The 24,974-nt window shown below is 37.6% G+C and overlaps 1 protein-coding gene and 1 long non-coding RNA gene across 6 annotated transcripts in view; one reads left to right on the top strand and one right to left on the bottom strand.

Moving 5' to 3' along the window:
• Positions 1-24,974, top strand: part of TRAPPC9 (trafficking protein particle complex subunit 9) — a 448,113-nt gene that overhangs the window by 239,678 nt on the left and 183,461 nt on the right. The gene's annotated exons all lie outside the window — the stretch shown is intronic.
• On the bottom strand, positions 7,399-9,327 carry LOC135290220 (uncharacterized). Its single transcript, XR_010352913.1, has 3 exons — positions 9,096-9,327; positions 8,955-8,996; positions 7,399-8,142 (listed from the first exon to the last, which is right to left on the bottom strand). It is a non-coding gene; the product is annotated as an uncharacterized LOC135290220 (long non-coding RNA).

The following is a 24,974-nucleotide window of genomic DNA, read 5'->3' as shown; positions in this document are numbered from 1 at the left end:
TCCCTGACTTAAATACAGTGCTGACTATTATTCTTACCTTTTAGCTAGACTCAAGTGCCTGATTTTATAGGACAGGGCTTTTGGCTCCTAAGTATGCACATTCTTTTGTATATGTTATGAATAAATTATTTTGGAATTATGCCCTCCTTGTCCAGGAACATACAACTTTTGTATATATTAAGTTAAAGCAAAACATGAGACTAATGGATATTTGATTTCCTTGGAAATAGGATTTTACCACATAATGAATTCTGGGTGAATAATTATTACCTGTGGTTGTCACACTATAAGACATGGACATATTCCTGCCACCTGAATCAAATTGGCCAAGGTAAATTGGGAGTTTTCAAGATTTGGTGGTCTTTGTTCCTTTACCCTGATCATCCTGGTATTCATTCAAGGATGTCCATATTTTCTATCTCTGCTTTCACATTTTTCCATAAAATGTCTTTGGTGCTGTTTCTATTTCTAGACACAGTTTTATGTGTTTGTATTTATAGTGTTCCTTTTGCATGTTTACATGAACAAAAAATGCACTAAGGCTGTATGTGGGTCAGCTTAGTTTATGTGGTTAGTGTGTATTTGTGCAAAAGAAGTTCAGATTTGGAGGGGAAAAAAAGATAATGGAATCCAGGATACAGAAACGTGGTAATTTAGTTTTTTGAAGAAACAAGTGATATTTTCACCCTGCAACCACTTGCTGAATATTCTGTAAATAGACTTTATTCATATCCCTCTAGGAGAAACGTGGCTGCAATTTATGGAAAGCTCATCATGCTTCATGGAAAAGCTGAATGCTGCAGCTTTCATTAAAGCTCACTGGTTCATAAATGTTGCAGTGCTATGAGCAGTAGAGATGTGTTGGGTTGTTGTTTTTTTTTTTAGTTTTTTGTTTTGTGTTTTTTTTTTTTTTCCTTTCTGGCAGGCAATATGATTTTATTGCTTGAAGATAATTCCTGCAGAGTTCAAAGAGGGAAAAATGTGAATTCTCAACGAATTTCTGAAAGAATTTGGTGCTGGCTAATCAAAAGAGTTTTCAGAACAATCTGAGAAGCTGATTGACAAGGTGTGGTTTCAGTGCCCTGTGCACTTCTGTGGCTTCCACTCAGACCTGTGTGCAGTGTCACATTCCAGTCAAATCATCCACTCTTGATTTGCCTGTCAAGAACAGAAGTTCAGAGAGAAACTTATGCTGGGGCCCAGCTCTGGAGAGCTGCAAACCTCACAGCTTTCAAATGTTAACAGTGGGAAAAAAATGGATCAGCAGAAAAGAGATTTGCTGTGGAGTGAGTTTTATTTTCAAAAGATAAAATCTGTTAGTCACAACAAATTATATTCTCCCTTATCCCAGCAAGTTCTTCCATCCCAAGCAGAAATCCTGGGACTGGTGCTTGTGGTGTCCCTGCAGTGTCCTTGGCAAAGTGCTTGATGGATTAGCAAGAGAATTGTTCTATTACACAGATTATGGGCAACTCATTCTTCATAATAACAGCTGAGTGTGGTGCATTGCTATTTACCATCCCAGGCAGACCAAATTAAAGTTTGAATATGGGTATATTACAGCCATATATTAAAAAAAAAAAAAAGGAAAAATATAAGAAAGAAAATTTAAAAAGGATTCACTGTAGTTTTAACTTGCTGGGTTTGTGAAGCATCTCCAGCCTCAGGACCTTGTGTGGACACCAAGGATTCTGAGTCATGTTTGAGGAGGGAGCAGCTCTTTCAATTAATATCTTGTGTGTTTAAGTGTAACTCAAACCAAACATAAAGTAGCTGTGGGAGTACAGATGGAATATCAGGCCATACAGAGAATATGGCCTGATATTGCATATATACTTGTTGCTATTGCATTTTGTCTTTTCACTAAATGGAACAATCTAGAGTAAAAAAAAGAGGTAAAAAATCCCTAAAGAAATATTGAAACTAATTAATACTTCAAAATGAAGGACTTTTTTTTTTTTTTTAGAAAGTAATTAGGTATCATGAATATTTTGGTTACTCTGCAATAGGCAAATCCTTAAGGGATGAAAATATGCTCTAACTAGCTGCTATGCAAATGTATAAAATTCATAGTGTGTTTGATTAAAACTTCTGTATTTCTTAATTAAGCTTTGTTCTGAATTCTACAAACATTTCATGAAGAGTAATTCATAAATCCTGTATGATTTATGAATCATCACACACACCAGCTTTGTGAAAGTCTGATGTATGGCTGTTGAGAATTAATAAAAATGCTCAAATCTAACTAGGAAGTTAGAAACACTGTAAAGAAACAGCTCTTTGTATTACTGGGACCTTGGGCAGTGTTGGGACTTCATATTTTTGGTTAGAATTGTCTTGTATTTGTGATATTTCCATATTCTTAAGCATGCCAGAAATGTGTGACAAAGGATAAATGGGAAAGCAAAGCTGAAGAGGGCAGAAAAGTGGACCTTGAGTTCTAAACTGGCAATAGGATGCTGAAGGGATTTCTACTTGATTTGTTTTAGTATTTTAAAAATAGAATAATTAGGATAATTTACTGTCTTTTCCTGAATCCATTTTCTTCCCAAACTCTAAATCCGTGGGTGAACAAACTGATGTGGTCATTTCAGTGCAAACAGGGACAAATAAAGTCAGCAAATTAGCTTATAAATTCTTGTGCTGCACACAGGAATTGCATAACATTTAGAGGTAAATAAAGTGAGTTTATCTAAATAATGCATGCACTGCAAAGGCTGCTAGTACAATGCTTTCCAATAACTTGTTTCTTGAATGATCATCCCCAGGTCACCTGAAGTACCCTTCTTCCCTCTTTGCTGAATTTTATTATACACACTTGTGATTTTCCAGCTCAGGAAGAGAAAAGAGCCATAATGACATTATTGCTCTGGTTTTTGTTACTGAAATTTTCTCCAAGCCCTTTAGCAAAGTGAAACTGAACCAAGATTGGTGGCATTCATCAGCCCCAGTGAACACCAATGCTAAAATTCTTTCTTCACCACAGAAAGAATTTTAATGTTTCCTTGCAATCCAGAGTTAAGGGCCTGTTCTGTCCTCATCTCCCTCTCCCCATTCTGTTTTTCTTGGCCATTCATAATAATGGCATTTGTGCTGACCTGTCTCCCTGGAAATTGTTTTGTAGTTCTTTAATCCCATTGTTTGAAATTTATCTGAGGTGAATTTTTTTTCTGTTCTCTTCAGTGACAAAGGCTGTTAGAAAATCCAGATCATCTCAGGATAGGCTTAATCTCAAAAATCAGCTCCTCAAGGTTTAACAACAAAAATACTGAGTAGAAAAAATAGGAAAGTTGCATGGACAACAATGTATGATGTTACAATTGGAGGGAAAGAAAAACCTGTTGAATGTTTCCATTCAGAAATCTGAAATCATATGTAGGGCAGGAAAAAACCACAAGTGGTAATTCTACTTTAAGGAGAGGATAAATAGTTACAATAGGAGAGATTGATTTATACAGGTTTAGAATCCCTGACAAAGTGGCAAATAAAATAAAAATAATTCTGCTTTCATATCAGATTAAATTTTAAAAGTTAGAGTGAAAGACATGAACTTGAGACAAATAAAAATTCTATTCTAGCTGTTTCTGAAAATTTTTGTAGTTAGGTCAGGGCATTCAATATTTATCATTCAATATTTTTATTATAATAAAATCACTGTATGCATTTGATGAAATCAGGTGTGGTAGAAATGCTTCAATGAGCTTTGGATTCCCACATGCTCTTATGCTTGTAGCCTGTAAGTTGCTTTGAAGGGGCAAAAAAAAAAAAAAAAAAAGAAAGAAAGAAACAAATTTTAAAAAGTCATTTATTTTCTCTGGTCAAAGCCACTCACAGCTGTCCTTGTGCCCTGCCCAGTGCAGCATTTGGAGCAGCTGCTTCTGGTTTTCATTTTGGTGACACCCTGGAGGTGTCCAAGGCCAGGCTGGGAGGGATTGGAGCAGCCTGGGACAGTGGAAGGTGTCCCTGCCTTGGCAGGAATGAGATGATCTTTAACATCCCTTCCAAATAAAGCTTGGAAGCCCCAGATTTTACCCTCTCAATATAATTTAATGCACAATTCTCCATCTGAGCTGAAGTGTGGCCAGCAGCAGATCCAGAACTTGAGTTATGATCCAGATTTCTAAGAGATTTCTTTCTGCTCTGGGGGAGCACAACAGTTGCTTATTTCAATAGAAATGTAAAATTCTGCAGCAGCTGATAAATATTGGCCCAGTCCTTTGATCTTTAGGCAGGGGAACACCCAAGACCTGTCAGGCTTACAAGGAGGATTTTAAACTGTACTCACCAGCCTTAACCAAATCCTGCCATAAGAACCAGTTTCAAATTATAAATTTCATTTTAAGATTTCTCAGAGTGAGACTTTAGCTGCAAAATTTGCTTTCATTTTTCCTGTGAGGCAGAGAAGCCTGAAAAGAAGTTTGTGCTTAGGAAGAGGGTGACTTTCTTGACTTTCAAGTTGATTTTAACATGGTTTGATGCCTGAAGAATATCCTGTGTAGCTCATCTCCTCTGCTGAGGAACTCAGTGGTGATGATGGTGGAAAACAAGCAGTGATCTGATTTTAGTTCAGGATTGCCAGGTTATTCCTGGTGTTAGATGCTGTAGCATTTGCCTGCTGATGAGATTATGGAAAATCAGTTTTCATGTCTTGACACAGTTTCCCTTATGGGCCCTTTCAGTTGTGGATTGCAGTTCCATGATTTAAAAAATGTTTGGAAGAGAAGAAAGTGGGAATTTATTAGCTGCATCTCTGTATTGTGGAAAATTGAGGATTGTATGTATTGGATTGATTAATTTTCATTGCTCTTAATTGCAAAAATCCATTTGAATTTAACCAACTTCTTATTTCAATTTGGCAATGCATCTGTACATTATGGCTAGCACAAGTGCTTTTGAAAATACAAATCAAATTGGTTAACAAGCATTTAATCTCAAGGACTTTTTTTTCTGAAGACTTTTTTTTCCCCTCCAGTAATTGTTATAAATATTTTAAAAACTACTCTCTTTAAATGAAATATTATGCATGTTTATGTTCATATGGAACTAAAAAAAAACTGCAATGCCTTTAATAAAAACCAAACACAATGCATTTATAGTTATGACTTATTTTGAATATTTTCTAAACAATTCTATTTTTCACTATTTCTGCTTATACATTCCAATTTAGAGTCATTGAGCCTTATTTCAGAAGAGATTGGCTTCATTTTCCCCTGCTCACGATGTACTTCATATTTAATTTTCCACCAATTCTGCCTGAGTGAGTGGGCACTGGTATTTGTTGAAGTTCTTTGTGTGGTTACAGGAAAAGTAAGAAAGTAAAACTGTATTCAGAAAAAAATTTTCACTGAGAACATATTTTACAAAATAATTATTTAAAACCAAGTGTAAAGTGATACACACACTGAGCCAAGTTCCCCTGTGTTTTTTTTTTATAGTTGCATCCCTCTAATTTTACATAGTTCCTGTTCTGCCTAAGAAAGCAAGTGAAAAAAGCCATTTTCCCCATAAAAAAATACCACAGGATAGACTCAATGTAGGTTTATTTTACTGGATTTCGGTTGTTTACTCACTCTGGCTGTCAAGCACACCTGGCAGATATTAGTGCAAGCCATAGCATGGAAAGTGAATTAAAATCAGACATGTTTAATTGAAAAATGCTTCATATTAAGAGAGGTCTTAATGATGCAGAAGTTTTCATTTAATAATTGTACAGCATCAAGCCAATATTATCAGAGAGACTTTAGGTCACACAATGTCTCCATCAACATCCTTGATAAACTAAAAATATCCAGACTTGAGTCTTTCTGGGGTTCTGCTGATATTTCTAAGGGAAAATTCTGACACTGTGTCAAAAATTTCCCAAATTCTGCTCCAAGAAATCAGGAGCAGAGCAATAGAGCCCTTATCTGCCAGCTCCTCATTCCACCCCTTATCCTGCAAGACCAGCCCTTCTCTCCTTTCATTGGAAAAATTGCTTTTGCCTTTGTATTTCTTACAGAAAACCTTTAGGAGATCTCCCACTTCTTCCCTAATTTATAAATCCCTGATTGACAGTGCAGTTCCTTTTACCCTGTGCATAAATGGGACACAGATCTGTAGAGACAGATCCTAAAGGGGACCTATAATAAAATCAGAATTAAAACCAGAAGCAGTCCCACACTTGAGTGAACTGTTCTTTCTTTGGGATGCTCATTCAGGCGTCTTCTCCTGGTGCACACTGAGCTGCTCTGACTTGAGTTGTCTTGGGCTTTTCAGTGGGCTCTGGACAGGCTGTAACTGCAGCAAAGCTATCAAAAGGGTATTTCTATAGGCTGTGTATTTTACTTTTTCTGTCTGCACACAATTCTTTCATGACATACCAGGAGAGCTTATCTTCTCTGCACTACTGCTTTCTTTGGTTAGACTAAAAATAATTTCCATGCCTACATTTTTTTTTTGCCCATTCTTCCTCTTTTAGGAACTGAATTGACAGAACAGAGGTTGAAAGTGGAAATATGTAGTGTCAAGAATCAGTTCATACTGAAATATTTTACAAACCACACGAGTGACCATGCAGAGGATATAAAGGTGAAAAGGGCCCAAAAAGGTCCTGCTGTACCATGGTTTGTGTTGCCTGTGGAGTGAAACATCAGGTGATTACATATAAACTTCAGCTTTCAGCTAATCCTCTCCTCATTTAGTTTTTTTTTTTCCTATCTTTTTCCATCAGACTTACCATGTTTAATAAATTTACCAAATGAAGTTCAATGTAGTGGTTTTTAGTCCAGGGCATAAATCTAGGCACCTGCCTAAGTTTAGGAAGCTGGAGTGAACAAAATCATATTTATTATATAAAATGCTTAATTTAACATTCCATTTCCCCCTCATTTTTAAAGTTAAGCAAAGGGCAACTGTTTCACAGTCAGAACATGGTGATGTTAAATCAACAGGCTTCCTGCTCTCATTTTAAATTGTTTGGAAAAGTCTTAATTTCATTCAGAACCTTAATGAGTGATAACCTCCTTTGGTCACCTGAATCTGCTGCCAAGTCCAGTGTACAGACCCTGGTGTGAGAGTGACCCTGCAATGCCATGGAGTGGTTTGGTTTGGAAGGACCTTAAAATAAATCCAAATTCTAGTTAAAGAAAATTTCTGGTTCATATTGTAGGAAAATTGGTGTTTATTCACCAGAAGTTCTGAGGGTTGTGTCCTGTCTCAGTTCAGCCTTTGCAATTGTATTTGTCCTTTCTTTCCCTGACAGCTTCTGCAGCAAACTGGGCTTTTACTACTGCAGCATGTTCTTGTAATTTCACAATTTGCTACAGTAATATTTCATCCAAGACAAGGAATTTAACAGGAAGCTTTCAGGAAAAGAAAATAAATTTAAAAAAAAAGTAAAAAAAGGATTCTCCTCTCTGTTATGGTCAGCGATCAGTCCATTCCCTTGTACAATTTAGAGAATTCCAGCAAGATGTGTCCTTGTTTAAGTATCATGGAAGTTCACAAAGCCATCCATCAATTGTTTTTGAGGTACTTTTAAACTTCTTTCAACAATGTCTCAGGTAGTGACTGAAGTTACTTTGTTTTGGTCAGAATGTTAGGTGGATAATACTGATTTTTTGAGGTTGTTGTTGATGTGCAGTGCAACATAGAAAATAAATCAGATATGATTTTGTTTTGATGTCAAGTAACCATCCTAGTCTCTACTCAGGAATTTTTTTTTAAATGCTGGAAACCTTTATAGAACTGTCAATGTTTTAAACCTTGTGGGTGTAGTCTGTGTCTTCTTCACAGTGTGGAAAAATGGAATGGTTCTCATGGCAGAGTTTCCTTTCAGAACTGCAGGTTAGCAGCCCCCATGCACAGATAAAACTTTGAAATTTGGTTTTGCCAGGAGTATCTGTGATGGATTCACATTCAACCAATGGTTCCCCATGAGAGCATTTTGAGATTGATCTCCTGAGTGGGGATTATCCCTGTACACTGTGTTTTACTGGGTTTTTTTATGCCCTGCTCAGAATGCTTAGCACAAAGTCTGGCCTTTCTTCAACAGGCAATGTTGAAAATGAGGGGTTCTTCAAACACTAAAAAAAGTGGTTTTCTTCTTTTCAGGTTTAAAGTTTCACCACTGTCAGAAGGCTCAGGATCACTCCCAGATTTGTTCTAGTGTTAGGGACACAAAAATACAACACATGTATAAAGTTCTCTGTCAATGTCTGCAAAGTAGTTGAACGCTTTCTAAAAAACCCAAAATTGCCCAAATATTGACAAAGTCAGCTTTGGATTATTGTATTGTACTAGCTGGCTTCCCTATTCCTGAATTTATGTAGCAGAGCTTTGAGCTCAGTGACAGTCCTCTGATTTCCATCCCACCCTGGCACTTCTCAGTGCAGCAGGATGGGTTCCCCACACTGCTCCATGATCCTCGTGCAGCTGCAGAGAGTTGGGATGGGTCTGCCTGAACACATCAAACTGTGTGCCTGCAGCACTGCCAATCAAGCAGAAATTAAAAAAAAATAGATAATAGTATGTATTTTAACATCTATTTTTTCATGTTAATAAGTTCTTTTTTTTTTAACATTCATTTTTATGAAGTAGTAATAAGGTTTTCACTTTGGAATGAGAGTCTGAGAAATCCTTCATAATTACACTGGAAGGTGCATAGCTTGTTAACATGTGTGTGGTATTTTGTTTTAGGTGCTTAAAGGGATGTTACCTGCAGTAAGCATCAGTAGAAGTAAAAACCATGTACTGCAAAGTCAGGGGATGGAGTGGGAATGTGGGAGCTGCTTCAGGCTCTTGCTGTTTCATTTGTGCTGGTTTTAGGAGGCATTGTAAGTGCTTCTCCTGATTCCCAAAGCAAATAGCAAAATCTTCCTTCTCATAAAATATAAATAAATTATAAATCTTTTTGTACTCATCCCAGTGGATGTTCCATTATATTATGTGTTCATCTATTTTTCATTTTTTTTTACCTTAAATTTGTCAGTGTTTGCACTCCTAGGAAATGTATGCTCCTGCAAGGAGAAAAAAGTAAAAAGTTAAAAGTTTTCAAAAGTTGATGGCAATAGAAATGAATGAGGTATACATTAATAGTAGAAATGGGTTTTACTCACTGGTTTCAGACCACTGATGTCTTTTGGTAGCAAAGGGAGTGGGTAATTTTGACATTAAGCAGTATTGCCCTGGGCTCTGATTAAGCTGAGAGAGTTGGAGACACAAAGCAGGTGCTTCTTGTATGCATTAATTCAGTTCTTCCTCAGCTCCACTGTCAGCTCCTTCTCTTTGGGGCTCTCTCAGGAGCTAAGGGTGGCTGTGTGAAGGCTCCTGGTTTTGAAGTAAATGTCAAATGCAACCACAGTTTTAAAAAATTGCAGGAAAAAAAATCCTATCCATGTCTCAGTTTGGGGTGTCAGAGGGAAAGCAGTGGCTGCATTTGCCTTGGCAGGTTTGCATAGCACAGAAAAAGGGATTATTGCAGACCACTGTGTTCTTTGCATCCTAAGTTGTCAGGAAGGGACAAGATAAAGAAATCTTGTTTTTTTGAGAAAGCAGTCCAGTTCTTAACTCTTCTAATAAAGCCCAGATATTTAGGGAAGGCTGAGGGGAGTTTTATTGCAGTGCTCCAGCCTTGCAGACCTGTTGCAAATTGTGTCGTTTGTATGAAGGGTGACAGGGGCTTAAAGAAAACAGTATTTACTTCTTTATTTGAAAATCACTTTTCCTAAGAACTAGAAGAAGAAAGTCTAATTTCAGCTTGTTTTCTGAAGCATGGATTTTTAAGATTATTTTTAGTTATGACAAATTTCAAGAGGTGGTGAAACAATGCTGGTGGATGCTTTTGCTGGTGATACAATTGTGTTTTTTTCCTGGGGAAACACATAGTTCTGCAAATTTTTCAGTTCATTTGGTAACCTCAGCTCCTGAAATAAGAGTGCCCTTGTCTGCTCTGCAGGTTTGGAAGTCATCAATTGCCCCTGGCTTGTGTAGATGAAACAAAGATAAAAATTATGTTCTGTTATGTTTAAATCTATTATTCGTATTGTTTGAAGTCTAATAATGTGTAACACACCCACACAGTGCCAAGTGGAATAATCCCTCAGTGATTTGCAGGATGCTGAACCAGTGACTCTGAGCTGTCATTTTATTGGTGGGATGAGAGAGCCCTTAATTTGTGGGTTTTATTTTCCAAGTGTTCATTAGCATCATGAACTCCTCTTGGGGAAAAAAGAAAAGGGGAAACGTAAAGTGTTGACTTGAGAATATGTCACAAGGTTGAAAAAGAGCTGGAGCTGGAAAAGTGAAATATTACAGGATGCTGTGGATGCTGTGTTTAGTTCTCAGGAAAATATTATTATTAACTTAACTGCTGGATGTTGAGGGAAGGAGTCTCTGGTCTGAAAATGGCACCTCAGACCTTGGCAGAAAGGTCAGCATCAATCACCTGGGAAGGGAAATGATCCATCAAAAGTTCTGCAAGGTTTCTTTCCCAGGTTGAGGCAGAATATTGGCAAATATTACCTCACTCTGGAGTTCTGCTTTTAGGAAAATATGCCTGCTTATTGTAGGCTGCTGCTGGAATGAGCAGTTGAAGTATTTTCTTTAGGACTGCTTAAAAACCTGTCCAAATTGTGTTTGTTAATTAAAATAACTTAGCTGAGTAAATTTATTTTGAAGTATTTGTCATTTTCATGGCAATAGGGGTCTAAATAAATGGGATTTAGTCATGATGAAGTGACAAAGGAAATGCAAATTAGATCTTAAATAAATGAGAGTTGCAGTAAAATGCATTGATAAGTACTTTAAAAACAACTCTCTAAATGACTGGACAAGATTTAAAATTGGTAAGTAATAGAAAGTATTATTTACTTCTAATTTCAGCATAGGAGGAGACAGCTGGAAACCAGCAGAGGAAAAGTTTTAAGTCCCACATCTTGGCTCTAGTTTTTCTGTTGGTTATAAAGGGGAAGAGTCAACAGAGACTTTTTTTTTGGTGATATTGATATGCTGCTTTTTAAAAATAGCACAGGGACATTTTTTCCATTAATTTAAAATAGTACTATTTTTCTTTTGCATTTGTGCCCTGAGTGAAAGAATGAAACTGAACACAAAAGTTGCTGTGGACTCTCAGGTGTTGTTTCAGGCCTGAACCAACTCTGATATCTCCCATTTCTGTTTCAGCCGCTTTAGAAAACAAACCAAAAAGCAAGTAACAGCTTTTATGTGCATTAATTTTATATTTGCTTTACTCTGAACAAATAATGCTGAGGTGTCTCCCCAGGCCAGTGTTGGAGCATCCTGGGAGAGCAGAGCTGTGGTGTGCCTGATTTTGGAAGGTGACATTCCAGAGATGCAGGGAGGCTGATATTTTTTTTCCTTTGTAGGCAGGGATGAAGGAGCATACTTGAAAATGGAAGTGTTGGATGTAATAGCTAAAAAGTATTTGCTTTCTTCTTTCATGTAGCTTAATTTGAGAACTGGTGAAGTTCCTCACCTCTATATCATTAATTTTTTGAGAAGCCCTTCAGAATATGATACTTTAGGAACTCTGCTCATTTTGTCAAATTTGGTTGAAGTAATAAAACACATTTAAAAAAAAGTTACTGGAAAGGGACAACTTGATTTGGAGATGGTGTGATTGAATAAACCTTGTTTTATTAAGGAACCTGATACATTTGAGCAAATCTGAGTCAGATACACAAAGAGTTTTGCCTTTTCCACTCTGCAAGCATTGCCATCAAACTCAAACTCAGCTGAGCTGTTCTGTGTTTTGCCCCAGCCAATCAATTAGCAGAACGTTAATTTTTTATAAATGTCATTCTGCTATAAAATCACTTTGTGTCAGTTGATTTTCCCCTGGAACTAATTTCTGTGGCACAGGGAGAAGTATTGAAGTGTGCAATATTTTGGATCTGAGCAAGATTTGTTACAGTAGCATTAGAACCATATGTTTTAAACCAGATGGGATGCAAGTTATTTTTTTCAGGTCTGCTTTATTTCACCACAAAACTTTTGATTAAAAAAACAATTGTTTATCAATAAAGGCTTTCTTCTCCTCCATCCTGATGAGATTAATCATTACACATGAGAATTACATCTCTCTCACATGTTTTCCCAAGCAAGTACTGATTCATAAAATTATTTATTTCTTATTAATCCAAGGAAGGATTGTTGTCTTGAAATGTTAAACTGTTGGTACTTCTATTTTGTTACAATTTTTGCCTTGGGTATAGGAAAGAATTGGGAGCAGAAGGATGTGTAAAGTTGGGTCACTATGGTTATCTCTGAATTTTGTATCAAACCTGTCAAGTTTACCTGATAAAATTTTAACCTCTGAAATTTTGGCTAATGCATTTGGCATTTTGTTGTGTTTACAGAGAAATAGAGTGAAACTTCTTGAAATTTTACTTGAATATTTATCACTTCTCACTGTTGTATGGTGAGGTTTTTAAGAGCTGCCACTGGGCTCTTTAGCCCTCTGGAATAAACCAGAAATGGAAAAACCAGAACTGGGGATCAATATTCACTGCTTTTCCCAGCCTCCCTCTGTCCTTCCCTTGCAGTGGGAAGTGGTGCTGAGCAGCTTTCTGTCGAAAACTCTTGTCTTGAGGTTACACTTTCCTAGCACCTCACTCAGCATTCATGAACAAAACCCCAAAGTTTTCTCTCCTTTTTGGAGTGAGAACTCCAGTGAGTGAGCTGTGTTGAAGGAGACCTGTGCTTGTGATGTGAGAGCATAAAAATTCCTGTTTGCTCAGTTCTTACAAGTGTGAATTCTAATTTACAAATGCGGGACAAAAATGCTTTTCTTCTCACTTTCATCTGAATTTCTGCAGAAAGGAATTCTTTTTTCCATCAGAAAGGAGTCTGCATTTTCTAAAATCTCTCAGCTTTCTAAAATGCCTGCACTTCTTCAAAGCTCTGCTCACAGAGATGATGGGTGTACAACCAGGTTTTTAAATAGTTCTGCAATAACATTCCCCATTTCTCCTTAATATTCTCATGCTAATTTTTCTCTACAGTGAATGTAGAGCTGCACTCACCTGGGAAATCCCAATTTTTGAGCTGGATTGTGTCTTTTTGTGCTCCTCTTGCTTCTCATTCCCTTTGATTTTCTGTTTCAAAACAACCAGCTTAAAGACACTTGGAACTTCTTACTAAGAATCTGATTAAAATATGGCATTAAAAAGAAATAATATTTCAGAAATACTTTACAGCTGTCCTGGTGCACATTTGTTTTCAGATAAGGCAGCTGGTTTTTGCTAGTGTTCATTCAGGAACATAAATCTGTATCTTATTAAGTAATACTTTGTTTAGGTTTGGTGTATTGTGTTCATTCTTTATTACACCTGTATCATCCTGAGGGTTTGTGAAGGTACATAATTGAAAAAGTGGCCTGCTAAGTGCACACTCAGCCAGTTTAATCTGCAGTCATTGCCAGACAAGAATCCTTGAGTCACAAAAATGTCAATGTTCCCACAAAGCCATTTATTACAGTCTTTCTGAAATAGTCTCATGTGGCAGAGCCACAGTGCTCTGTGCAAAAGGAGGTATAACCCAGGAGTGCACCAAGAATGAGCACTGCACTCACTCTTTAAAGTGGTCAAAAACCTATTTGCAATGGCTGGGATGTAAAGAATATGATGTGTGCCATGTTTCTGCTCTTTCCAACAGCTGAATTTTCTACTTGGAGCTCATTTTTGGCACTTCTGATGAATTTTGTATGTGTGCTGCTCATCAAACTGACAGTAACACAGGTTCTGATGTGTTGGTATGTCCACCTCATCATTTGGAATTGTTATACAGACTAAAATTGTTGTTATCCTTTTGAGTAGAAAAAAACAACCAAAGGCATTTATACCCTCAAACAAGAGAATAAAATTAATGAGCAGGAAATGATCAAGATAAAAAAAAAAATCTGGTTTTGCAGGAGGAAGTGACAATCTCTAAGGAGAGAGAACCAGGTTGTGTATCTTGGGGAGCTTAGTAAGGTTTTTGACATTCCTTCTCATAACACTTGAAGCTGAAGACACATAGTTTGGATTACTCTTCTGTACAGGAATGTGGAATTCCTTGGAAAACCACCTGTAGAAAAATCACGAGTGGTTCATTGAGACTGGCAGGATGTGTGAAATGGAGCTCAGCAAAACTTTGTGATGAGTATTTTCATTACCAACCCTGTTGGTGGACTAGAAGATATTAAATATACAGGAAAGCTGGGAGAGAAATGTACTTGAAGAAAAATGTAAGGATTTTTATAGGAACAAGGACAAGCTCCTGAGTTTCGGAGAGAGAAGCCTTTGTTGATTCTCTGGTGTGCCTTTCTAACAGGGTATAGAGAAAATTCAGAGTACAGTCATGGTTTTGATTAGACACTTGCACAGTGGGATCTGAGAGCAGAACGAGAGAATCTTTTTTTGGCTTGACAGAAGACCAGGAGGTACATGACAGCCCTCTAATATGTTACTGGTTGTACTGATTTTGTTATCTTGGGATAGTTAATTTTCTTCACAGTGGCTTATAAAGTGGTTTATATTTGTGATGAAAGCTGTGTTGATAACATGAGGATGTTTTAGATATTGCTTACAGAGCATCAAGGCCTTTTCTGCTCCTCCCTCTGCCCTGCCAGTGGAGACTGGGGATGCACCAAGATTTGGGAGGGGACAGCCAGGACAGCTGTCCCCAGCTGGCTCAAGGGATATTCCATAAACTCTGTCAGGTTGTGCACAGCAGTAAGGGGGGAAGAAGGAGGAAGGGGTGATTTTTGTCTGCCCAAGTCACTGCTCTGGATGGAGCTTGGCTTTCCTGAACACCTGCCTGCCCATGGGGAGGGGTGAATTAATTCCTTGGTTTGCTTTGCTTGTGTTCACAGCTTTCCCTCTTAAACTGTCTTTGTCTCAACCCATGAGTTTTCTCAGTTCTACCCTTCCAGCGGTCCCCACATCCCAGTGAGGGGAGTGAGTGAGCAGCTGTGCAGGGCTGGGGTTAACCTAAACACAAAAATAACAGATTTCTTGTTTTTATGGTTAAAAAAAAAGTTTTTTTAAAATAAATTTGAAATAAAGTTTGAAATAAAGTTCTATGAAAAGTCTATTTTTATGTAGTGTATTTGGAAAAAAAAAACCCCACAGTTATGGGAAGAGGTTGTCTTGAGAGGCTGTGGTGGCTTCACCATGGAAGCCTCTGAGGTCCAACAAGACAGAAATGCCTCAGAAATGATTAGGTGTAGCAAGACACTCATGTGGGAAAAGGAGATGGAGCAGATGTCTTCTCCAGGAGCAAGACCATCTGATTTTCATGACAGCCTTGTGAGGCTGCCCTGTGTGGAACGCCAGAAATCTCTGTGATCACCCATCCTCACCATTTTAATTGGTGGGTGTGTGTTCAGGCATATAAACTTGTCAAGCTATATCCTCCATTGTTGATGAGTGCATAAATTAGCTCTTTTATTTTTACATTTATGAGACTATAAAGGCTTCCTTTGCATATCAAAACAGAAACTTACACATTTCCTAATGGCTTGTGGGAAGCAAATGAAGCTTGAATTTGGTTCTTTTCATTTTGACAACTGTTACTGATATGAAGTGTAATGAAAGCAGCCTGTTTGTTAGGCTTTTAGTTGTTTGGTATGCTGTTTCCAGTCTTTAATTTGCAAGGATGAAATAACTGACTCTGTGTCCTTACAGGGCAGACTGGGAATTAGTGGTTGCATTTATGTTTTATTTAACCAGTAGTGCCTGTGAGAATAATGGACACCTGTCTTTAATAAACACAGAGGATGGGCTGGTTGAATGGTTAAAGATTTTTGGTGCTTGATAACCTTCTGATTGCACAAGTATGGACTGGAAAAACCTTGTGAATAATGAGCAGCAATAAAGTCAAAGGAAGTGAAGCAGAAAATGTACATTAATATAACTGCTGCTGGGTTTAGGTTCTCATGGAAAATATAGAATATTTTGCTTTACAGTCCCACAGCCACGTTCCAAGGTACTTGTGGAACAGCATGATTGTGGGTATAATAATTGGAATTATTTTAGTGATAATATTGTTTCCTTTAGTTGGATCTTATGAACACAGGTCAAAACATCTTCATAGTTGTTATCATCATAGATGTGAATGTCCTTTGAAGAGAGTCTGGGCATTATTAGTAAATATAAGTAAACCTTGCAGAGCTCCCAGGGCATAGCCACAGCATCGTAGAAAGTTACTGGCTTATTTTTTGTTGTTGCAATTAGGTCAGATTTCTATCAATTTAGCAGAGTTGAATTTCATGTCATTTTAAATTTTGGTGAGAAGTTTACATGAGCTCTGTGATTGGCAGAGTGAATGATATCGACTGGATAACTTGAGACATCAGAAAAACCACTTCTTACTGACAGTAACTTGACTCATCCCTCTCTATACATGCATTTTCAAGCTGTTCCCCCATCCTACAACTCTGGTCTTGTTTGGGTGTGTCTAATCAGAATTTCTACACAATTATTTTTAATTATTAATTTTGGGAATTTTGTAAAGAGTGGATTTTCTTGTGTAAGAAAGGTGGTGGGCAGCTGCCCACAAAGAGTTTTGCTAAATTCACTATGAAGAGATCGTAACATTGTCACTGGGCAAAGAATAACCTAAAATTAAAAAGCCTAAAGATAATCACTTGAAGCATCAAATTGCCTTTTCCATTCCATTATACCAACACTGTTATGCATTGTTGTTTAGTTTTGACTCATTATAAATTATCCACATAGTACCAACCCTTCACGTTTGCTCCACAGCCACCTCCCTTGCTCCTAGTGCCTTTCATGATGCCACCTCTGTTTTTATTCCCTCTTAGCCCTAACTGCTCTTTTTGACCTTCCACCTCCCCTCAGCTTGCAGTGTACGCTGCATTCCTTCTTCCTGTGCTGTTCCTGCCATACCTGTTGAAATGCTGAGGTTCACAACACAGGAGGAGGAGATGGGTGGATCCCATTCTGCCATGGGTGTCCTGCTGCCATGTTTGTCACTCTTGGTGTCCTCTCTCCCTTGCTCCCAGGAACAGTGACCTGTGCCAGGTTATTTTATGTTCCCTAGAAGTGTTTGCTTTCCCGTTAACCCATACTGGATACAGTGCTGGTAGCTGCTGGAGCTTCATTTCCCACCTCTTGCCATGTCTCTGCTCTTCCTCTTGCTTGAAGTCTGCCTGAGCTCTTCAAGCCCTGCACAGTTCTGCAAACAGATTTATTGTTGAAATTGTATTATTGGTATGGTACCTAACACAAAGCCTCTGGGTGGCACCACAACATGAATAATGATAATTATAATAAGTCAAGTCAGCCATTAAATCACTTCACCTTCAAATCTTGGCTATGTGTGGAGGCCTTTTTTTATTTCTAGAGCTGACTTCTTCAAATCTAAAATTCATTACTCAGTGCATTTTTCATCTCCTCAGACGTGCTGGCGCTCAGAGAAAATTGGGCTGCAAAAAGAGACTGAAGAAGCTTTAATTAAAAAGCAAATAGCATTTTTCAGCAGAGAGAAGAGGTGGTGAGATCTCCCCCAGGCTTTTCTTACTATAAAAAGATCCTTCTATTTTTGTTTCACTTGCCTTTTAAAAATCCACCACCTACCTTGTTTGTTCATTCCCATTTGGAGTTTACTGATCCAGATGTAAGAGAGGTATTCAAGATTAGCAGCTGTGCTGTGGCAGCCTTAAGGGGTATATGACTTCCTTCTGTAAAAATAAAATTGCAGGCTCTGCACATTGCTACTCAGCCAGGGGGAGGAAGCTCTAATAGTGTCAGTACCTTTTATATTCACTATTTAATTGCTCAGTGTATAAAGATGGATTACTTTTGGCAATAAGTAGAGCAGGTAAAATGCGTGTGGGGTGTTATTTATTTGTTAAATTTTGTTTCAGAACAGACCATGATGATTGAAGGAGAAAAAAATGCTGTGCATTTTTCTTCAATTTTCACAGTTTCATTTTGGATGGCGTGGGTTATAAACTCTACTATTGCTATTTTGGGGAAAGTTAGGAAATTCAAAATATGCATTTTTTTGAAATGTAAATCGCATTATGGTGTTTAGGACATGGTTTGGGATATGGTTTAGGACATGGTTTATTGGTGAACCTGGCAGTGTTATGTTAATAGTTGATCTTAGGGGTCTTTTCCAACCTTCATGATTCTCTGATTCCATGAAAAAATAATGTATTTATCAAATTCCCAGACCTTGCAGAGTTGGCTGAGTTGTGGTACAACTGCTCTGAAAGCTTTTTTCTGCAGTTTACTCTCTTGTATTCAAAATCAAAGCAATGAAAGCCCATTAGAATTTATTAGCTATTTGATGACCAATTTGAAATGAGATGTGATCTTTCTTTGTACTTCACAAGAGCATATCTTGTTCTGTTATATTTAGCTGTAATTGGCATCTTTATTGGCAGACTGAAGAAAATGAAATGGTGAGGTGGGTCCTGGGAGCTGATTAGACCATCTTAATTACTGAATATTTGTACTCCTGGGAGACACTCAACTGTAGCTGTGGTGAAGAGGAACTTTACCCTGCTGCTTCTTTTTATCTTTGCAAAATACAGCAACTGATGCTGCTGAGCTTTTCGTCCTCCCTCCTCTTTATGAATAAAACCCAGGAATTCTTTTCCTGAAGCAATTTTAATTTCCATTTGAATTTTGGACAGTGTATTTCTAGGTGCTTCTACAGGTGCTCAATTTTTCCCTGACTGGAACATATCATCAATCCCATGGGTGTGGTTTTAAGTTCTCAGAGATAAATCCTGGTTTTACTTCAGTTCTTAAGAATTTTCTTTTTGGGTGAGTGACAACAAGGATTTAACCTCTAATGTTGTATGTTAAGATGGCCTGCCCATCAGGTCATGTCATGAAAGTTTCCTGGATTTAGTATTAATATATAATATTTAGTTTTAATATATATTAAATTTAAGTAAAATTTAAGATTATTACACTCTTACACCATTTTCTATGAAATTATGGTTTATGAAATTCCAGAATGACACATAAATATTGATTTAAAGCAACTTCAAGCTATAACTTGATTATTCTGAAAACTACACTCCTTTTAAAATAATGTTTGCGATTTTTAGGATTTCTTCATTAACAGGCACTGTTCGGTTGGTGTGGAAAGCTCTGCTCTCTCTGTGAATGTTTAAAATGTCTCTATGCACTCTTTCTTGAGAGAAGATTTGACTTTTTAAATGTGCATCGTTACAGCTGTTTTGAGATGAAGAATTTGCATTTTCCAACATTTTCCAAGCAGTAGGGACATTACTTACAAATGTCTCTTTTTGAATAGCATGAATTCCAATCAATCAATCAATTAATCTCTTCTTCTACATCAAGGCTTTTCTTCGCCTTTGTAACTGAGAACTGGCTTGGTCCTTATGATCAGAATATACACTTAGATAAAACTGCACCTGGAAGTGATATGACAGCCTGGTTTTATTTAGATTTTGTTTTTATTTTAGCTCATTACTTATGATGATCAAATGTAAGAGACCTTCCCCTTTTTATTGGGATGTAGTTGTTTGGTGTCAGTCCTTCCAAGCAGTCTCTTCATAGTGGTTGTTTGCATTTGTGAGACCATAAATCCTTGAGAGTCACAAGAGCATTTAACCTCCTGCCACTCAATGTGTGCATAAAACTTTAAGACTTGCGGTTTAAAATCTTTTAGCAGTATAAAAACTCTTGAAGTCATCAATTTTATTATAGACCTTTAGGTGCTTTTCAAGTCTTCTGAGGGACAATACCTTTTCCTTGTCTGGTGCACTGGAGTGCCTCTTCCTCCAGTCCTTTAGTGCATAATTCTTAGTGAATTCCAGTTCCAGTGAAAATTGCAGCTTGATTGATGTTCTCTTATTGAAGACTGCTGATAAAATGAATTCTGAAATTGTATGATAAGGAGTGTTGAAACAAGTAACTGTTCAAGTTGGAAGCTGTACTCAGAATTATTTTAGTAATTGATAATATATGCTTCAAAAATATCTTTTTTCTTATCCATGTTATAAGATGCTCAGCCTTATTATAAAAATAAACTGGTACTGAATGTGTTGAACAATGGAGTGATTTATGTGATTAGAAATAAGTTTTCTGTGTTACTAGATGGAAATATTTCTAATCCATCTCTTAAACACTTAGTGGAATTCTTTTGTAGTGGTCTTGAACACACAAACACAATGTCAGCTTGAATCATCAGATGGAGGCTTTAGGTCTACCTCTGATGTTCCTCATTTTCATTTTACTGCCATATAAATTATATTCTCTTGGCTTTCAAAATTTTTTTCTCATCTTGTTTGGAACAGACTATTCGACATATACGTTGATTTTTTTCATAGTCCCTTTGTTTCTAGGTTTTTAGGCAGTGTCCATCACTTCTGTTACATCAAGCTTCTTGCCTTTTTTCCATGCCTAACCATCTGCCCTTGTCTTGATTTCATCTCTAACCAGGCCCGTGCCTACTCTCCTTGTAAAATTCAGATCCCCCTCAGAAGATTTATTTCCATTATGATGCTGACAAACTGTAGACAAACTACAACAGTGCATTTTATAGGCATTTTATTATTTTAAAGGCATTTACTAAAAGGGGAGTGTAATCACAATGCCTGCTTTATTTATACATGTACCATTTTTTCTCTAATTCTCATCTGGTTTTAAATGCCTGAATTTGCATATTGATTACAAAGAGAAGAAAAAAAAAAAGGGAATTTGAGCGTTCTCCAAGTAACTGTCTTTTAATTGTCATCTTTCTGAAGTAGTTGCCTGCAAATTACCTACAGATTGTTCAAATGTCTAAACTCAACTGCAACAGTAGGAATCATCCCCAAAATCTCATTAGAATAGTGCTGGCAAACCTATTAGACATTAGCAGTAGTACTCAAAGATCTGGGAAGTGATACTTTAAAATCATCCTCTGTAATTTAAATATTATTAAAGGAAAAGAGGGGAAAAGATAAAGTGTCAGCAGAAGTTAATGATGTGTTAGGTATCCATGTTATTAAATATGTATCACAGGTTTAAAATTTTCTTGGAAGTTGTCGTAATGGAAGTACCAAGCAGCAGAATTTTATATCAGTACTTCAAAAAAGCATTTTTTACTTGTTGGGAACAGTGATCTCAGCCTCTCACAGCTTCAGCCCTTAGACTTGGAGACTCATAACAGCATTTCTGCCCAGTGATGAATGACCACTTAGATTTTCCTTTCAGTTAAAATTACTTTTGTGTAAAATACTATAGATTTTAAATTGGGAGAGGAGACTATTTATCCAGCCCTTGCTATCTGTTGTATTTCTCCTTTAATATTGCTTGGAAAAATGATCACCTTCACACAGAAACAGATTGTAAACATTAGACAATTTGGTATCATAAACCACATTTCTGCCCTTAAATATTCTCTTGGGGAAGAAGTGCCTGCCTGAAGTTCCCCAGGAGCAGGAAGATAGATCTGTGATATTAGAGGCTCAGTACATTGAATAGGAAAAGAAAGGATCCCACAGCACTGGAGCACTTAAACTGGGAGGAACAGTGAGGTAACTACTCAGTACATCAAAACCAGACTCTGCTTTGCAGACAGGAGCAGGGAGGAGGAGGAGGATGGGCTTGTGAAATGTGTCCTTTCAACTTCCCAGTTAGGTTGTGTTCCCCTTGGGACACTCCAGTTCCCCTTGGGACACCCCAGTTCCCCTTCTGGGCCTTTCAGCAGGTTTTTGTTCACCTGCCCACAGGAGCAGCCCTGCATGGGGAGGACACAGATTTATTTCTTCTGATGGCACAAGTTGTCTTCCAATCCCAGCTGGTGGCTCAGAAGGGAGTGTAAGGAGCAGGGACAATGGCACATGATCCTTTCCCATAAATACATGGCCAGGATTTACATTCCCAGCTTCTGGGAACAACACATTCAGGACTTTCTCATCTGCAGCTACAGTGAATTAATAGCTGCTAATGGTGTGATGCTCCAGAAGTGAGATTGATGTCTCTGTGGGCTTCTGGACTCATGGCCCCTATAGCATTTGGTGGTGGTAAAGTCCCACAGCTCATCTGTGCTGTCTGAAATGTATTTTCGAGGGTTTGCTATACATTTGTCACTTGATAACTGTATTTGTGTCCCAGTTGTGTCATGTGGAACTGTGGAAGAATTAGTCCCTTGTCATCTTTATTTTATAATTCCTGATTTTATACATCTGTATCAGTTCCTGTTTTACCAGCTATATAATGAAAATGCTTGGCTTTTTTCTCATGTTGAAAGTGCTGTAGGTTTTTGGAGGGGTTTATTTGGTTTTCTATTTTTTTTTTTTTGGTCACACTTTTTGGAGTTTTTTTGTTGTTTTTTTTTTCCCTTTTCCCACTGTGTATTATTGTCTCACAATAGTAATTGTTTTGTGTTGTGTGCTGTGGATCTTACAGAGCTGTTGGCCACGTAGCTGAGATTGCTTCAGAGTGGTGATGAGTAAGAAGCTGTCAGTGCTTCCCTTACACTCCAGAGCTGTCTGCTTCCCTGTGCATTCCAGCTGCTCTTTCATCACCCCATCCCTCAGGTGCTTTATCCAGGGGGATTGACCTTGGCTGGACATCAGGTGCCCACAAAGCCACTTTGTCACTGCTCTCCTGAGCTGGGAGAGAAAATGTAATGAAAGGCTCATGAGGTGAGAAAAGGGCAGGGAGTGATCACTCACCAGGTACTGTCATGGGTATGACTGGGGGAAAAATGTAATTTATTACCAATGAAATCAGAGTAGGATAATGAGAAATAAACAATAAATCTTGAAACACCTTCCCCCATCCCTCCCTTCTTCTTGGGCTTAAGTTCATTCTCATATCCTTTATCTCCCCCCCCCCAGCAGTGCAGTTGGGGCTCCCATTTTATCTCCCCATCACTTGTGTGTCTTGTGCAAGGCTGCAGCAAACTTTTGATTTTGATTATTCCAAATGATTTTCTGTTGTCAGCAAACTCCATAACTATGCTAGTCAATAATTTTCCAGATCATGTGTTAATCTTTTCAAATCCACAGGTCCCCTGAGTGTTTCCCTGCTGTGGAGAACTGATAAGCAAGCTATAATTTTAGAAAGCTATGGATTTTTTCCTGCAATATTCAAACATGTCTCTTTTTGAAGCTTTCCAGTGAACTGCATGTAAGGAATTTGGTGGTCTTTGGTCTTCTGCACGTGGCTCTCAGTATCACCAAGTTACAGCTGGGCAAGGGCTTGAGCAGGTGCTGAAGGGACCTCCCTTCACCTTCTTTGGTTTGGAGGGAGGCTCATGACTGCCTTGGCTGAGAGAGAATCAGCCCCTCTTTTAGGATTAGATGGACATTTAAGGATGAATCACCATCAGCCTTGAGGCATTGCTCATAAATGAAAAGTGCCTCTTTTTTTTTTTTTTTTAGGAAAATTTATGAAGCTGTGCAATGATTTTTTTTTTCTGCAGCCATTACTGTGTTATGATTCTTTAGACAGAAAAATAGCAAGCAAGTAACTATTGATCATCTGATGATCCCCATATTTAGAGTCACATAAGTACAATTTCCCTTTGTTGGTTTGCTCTATGGCCCTAGGCTGGCCATCACAATGAAGTAATGTTTGCATATTTCAGTTTTATGGTCCTTTTTTTCTAAGGCAGAACTGTCTGATCAATGCTGCTGTATTTAATATCCTTTGCTGTATTTTCTTAAATTGTATGATAGTGTATGCTGCCGTGGTGGAATAAAACTCTAGACAGGATAATGTATCAAAAGTTTATATTGCAATAGTTTTCAGTAGTATTCGAGTGATAGATTTTAATGGTCATCATGTGAGCTGTTTACCAGATGCATTGATATATTTAGATTGCAGGGGTTTTTTTGTGGGTTTTTTTGTGGTTATTCTGCCTTTTTTTTTTTTTAAGAGAAAACCAAATTCTGTCAATCTGAGCAAAATTCCTGCAGAAATGATGGCAGTGGTTGGAATGAGATGATCTTGAAGGTGCCTTCCAACCCAAATAATTCTATGATTCTGCAATAAATTAAGGTATTCCTGCAACTAGATATGGGGCAGGCTAGCAGTAAATCTGCACATTATTTATAAGCTATTTTATTATATGGTAGATACTTAACCATGTGTAGTTAAATTCAAGGAATCTCACACAAGATGTGAAGTTTAGCTGAATACAATGACTTTTCTTTAATTTGGTACTTTTTGTGCAGGTGTAAGTGGAACCCTTGGAGACTCTGCTTATTAGTGTTAGGGTTGAATTTATGTCTTCTTGTAAGTAGCTAAAATATTTTATGAAATATTTTTATGAAATATTTTATGAAAAAAAACTAGTTCAGTATAAATGGTAATTAGACCAAAATCCACTTGGGCTTTGAAGACTGGTACATTTATTAGAGTTTTGGTTACAGAGGAAACTCCACTGTGGAAAAACATCTATTGAAGTTTATGAATTTATTATTGTACCTAAAGCTTGAGAGCTCTCCTATACTGTGAAATGGCATGGAATTTTCTGTGGTTTTGCATTAAAATTGTTCAGGGAATCTGGAAGGAGTCACATGCTGTGACAATTCTGGCAAATCCCAACTGCTGCTGTTCATGTTTGTGGTGAGGATGCATTCTGTGAGCTGCTTGTGTCTACTTGCTACATTAACTCACACTTAATTTTGGTTTGCTGATATATTTGGCTATTCTTCCCAATGCTGGAGATTAAGATCTGAGAGAATGAAGAAGCTTGGCAGGGTTCTGGACTGATGAGCTGTGAAGAAGATTTTTCAGAAGACAGTCTTGAATTAGGGTGGGTTTTATTCCCCAATTACTCCTGGTATTAATGCTAGTTCAGTCCTTTCTCTTCTGGTAGTTGTGGTCTCTCAGCTCTGAAGAGCTTCTGAAAGAAGGGTTTTTGTGCTGGATTTGAGGGGGAAAAGCTTCAGTAGTATTTCTGAACTCCACTAGGAAAAGCTTAAACAGTACACAAAATCATGAAAACTGGTTTTAAAGATCGAATAAAGAGGGCAAACATGCTGTGTT

This window comes from Passer domesticus, chromosome 1 (genome assembly GCF_036417665.1).
Source record: "Passer domesticus isolate bPasDom1 chromosome 1, bPasDom1.hap1, whole genome shotgun sequence".
In the NCBI taxonomy this organism is placed as follows: domain Eukaryota; kingdom Metazoa; phylum Chordata; class Aves; order Passeriformes; family Passeridae; genus Passer; species Passer domesticus.
Note: the sequence above shows the minus strand (reverse complement) of the source record. Positions and strands in the feature narration are given on the sequence as shown.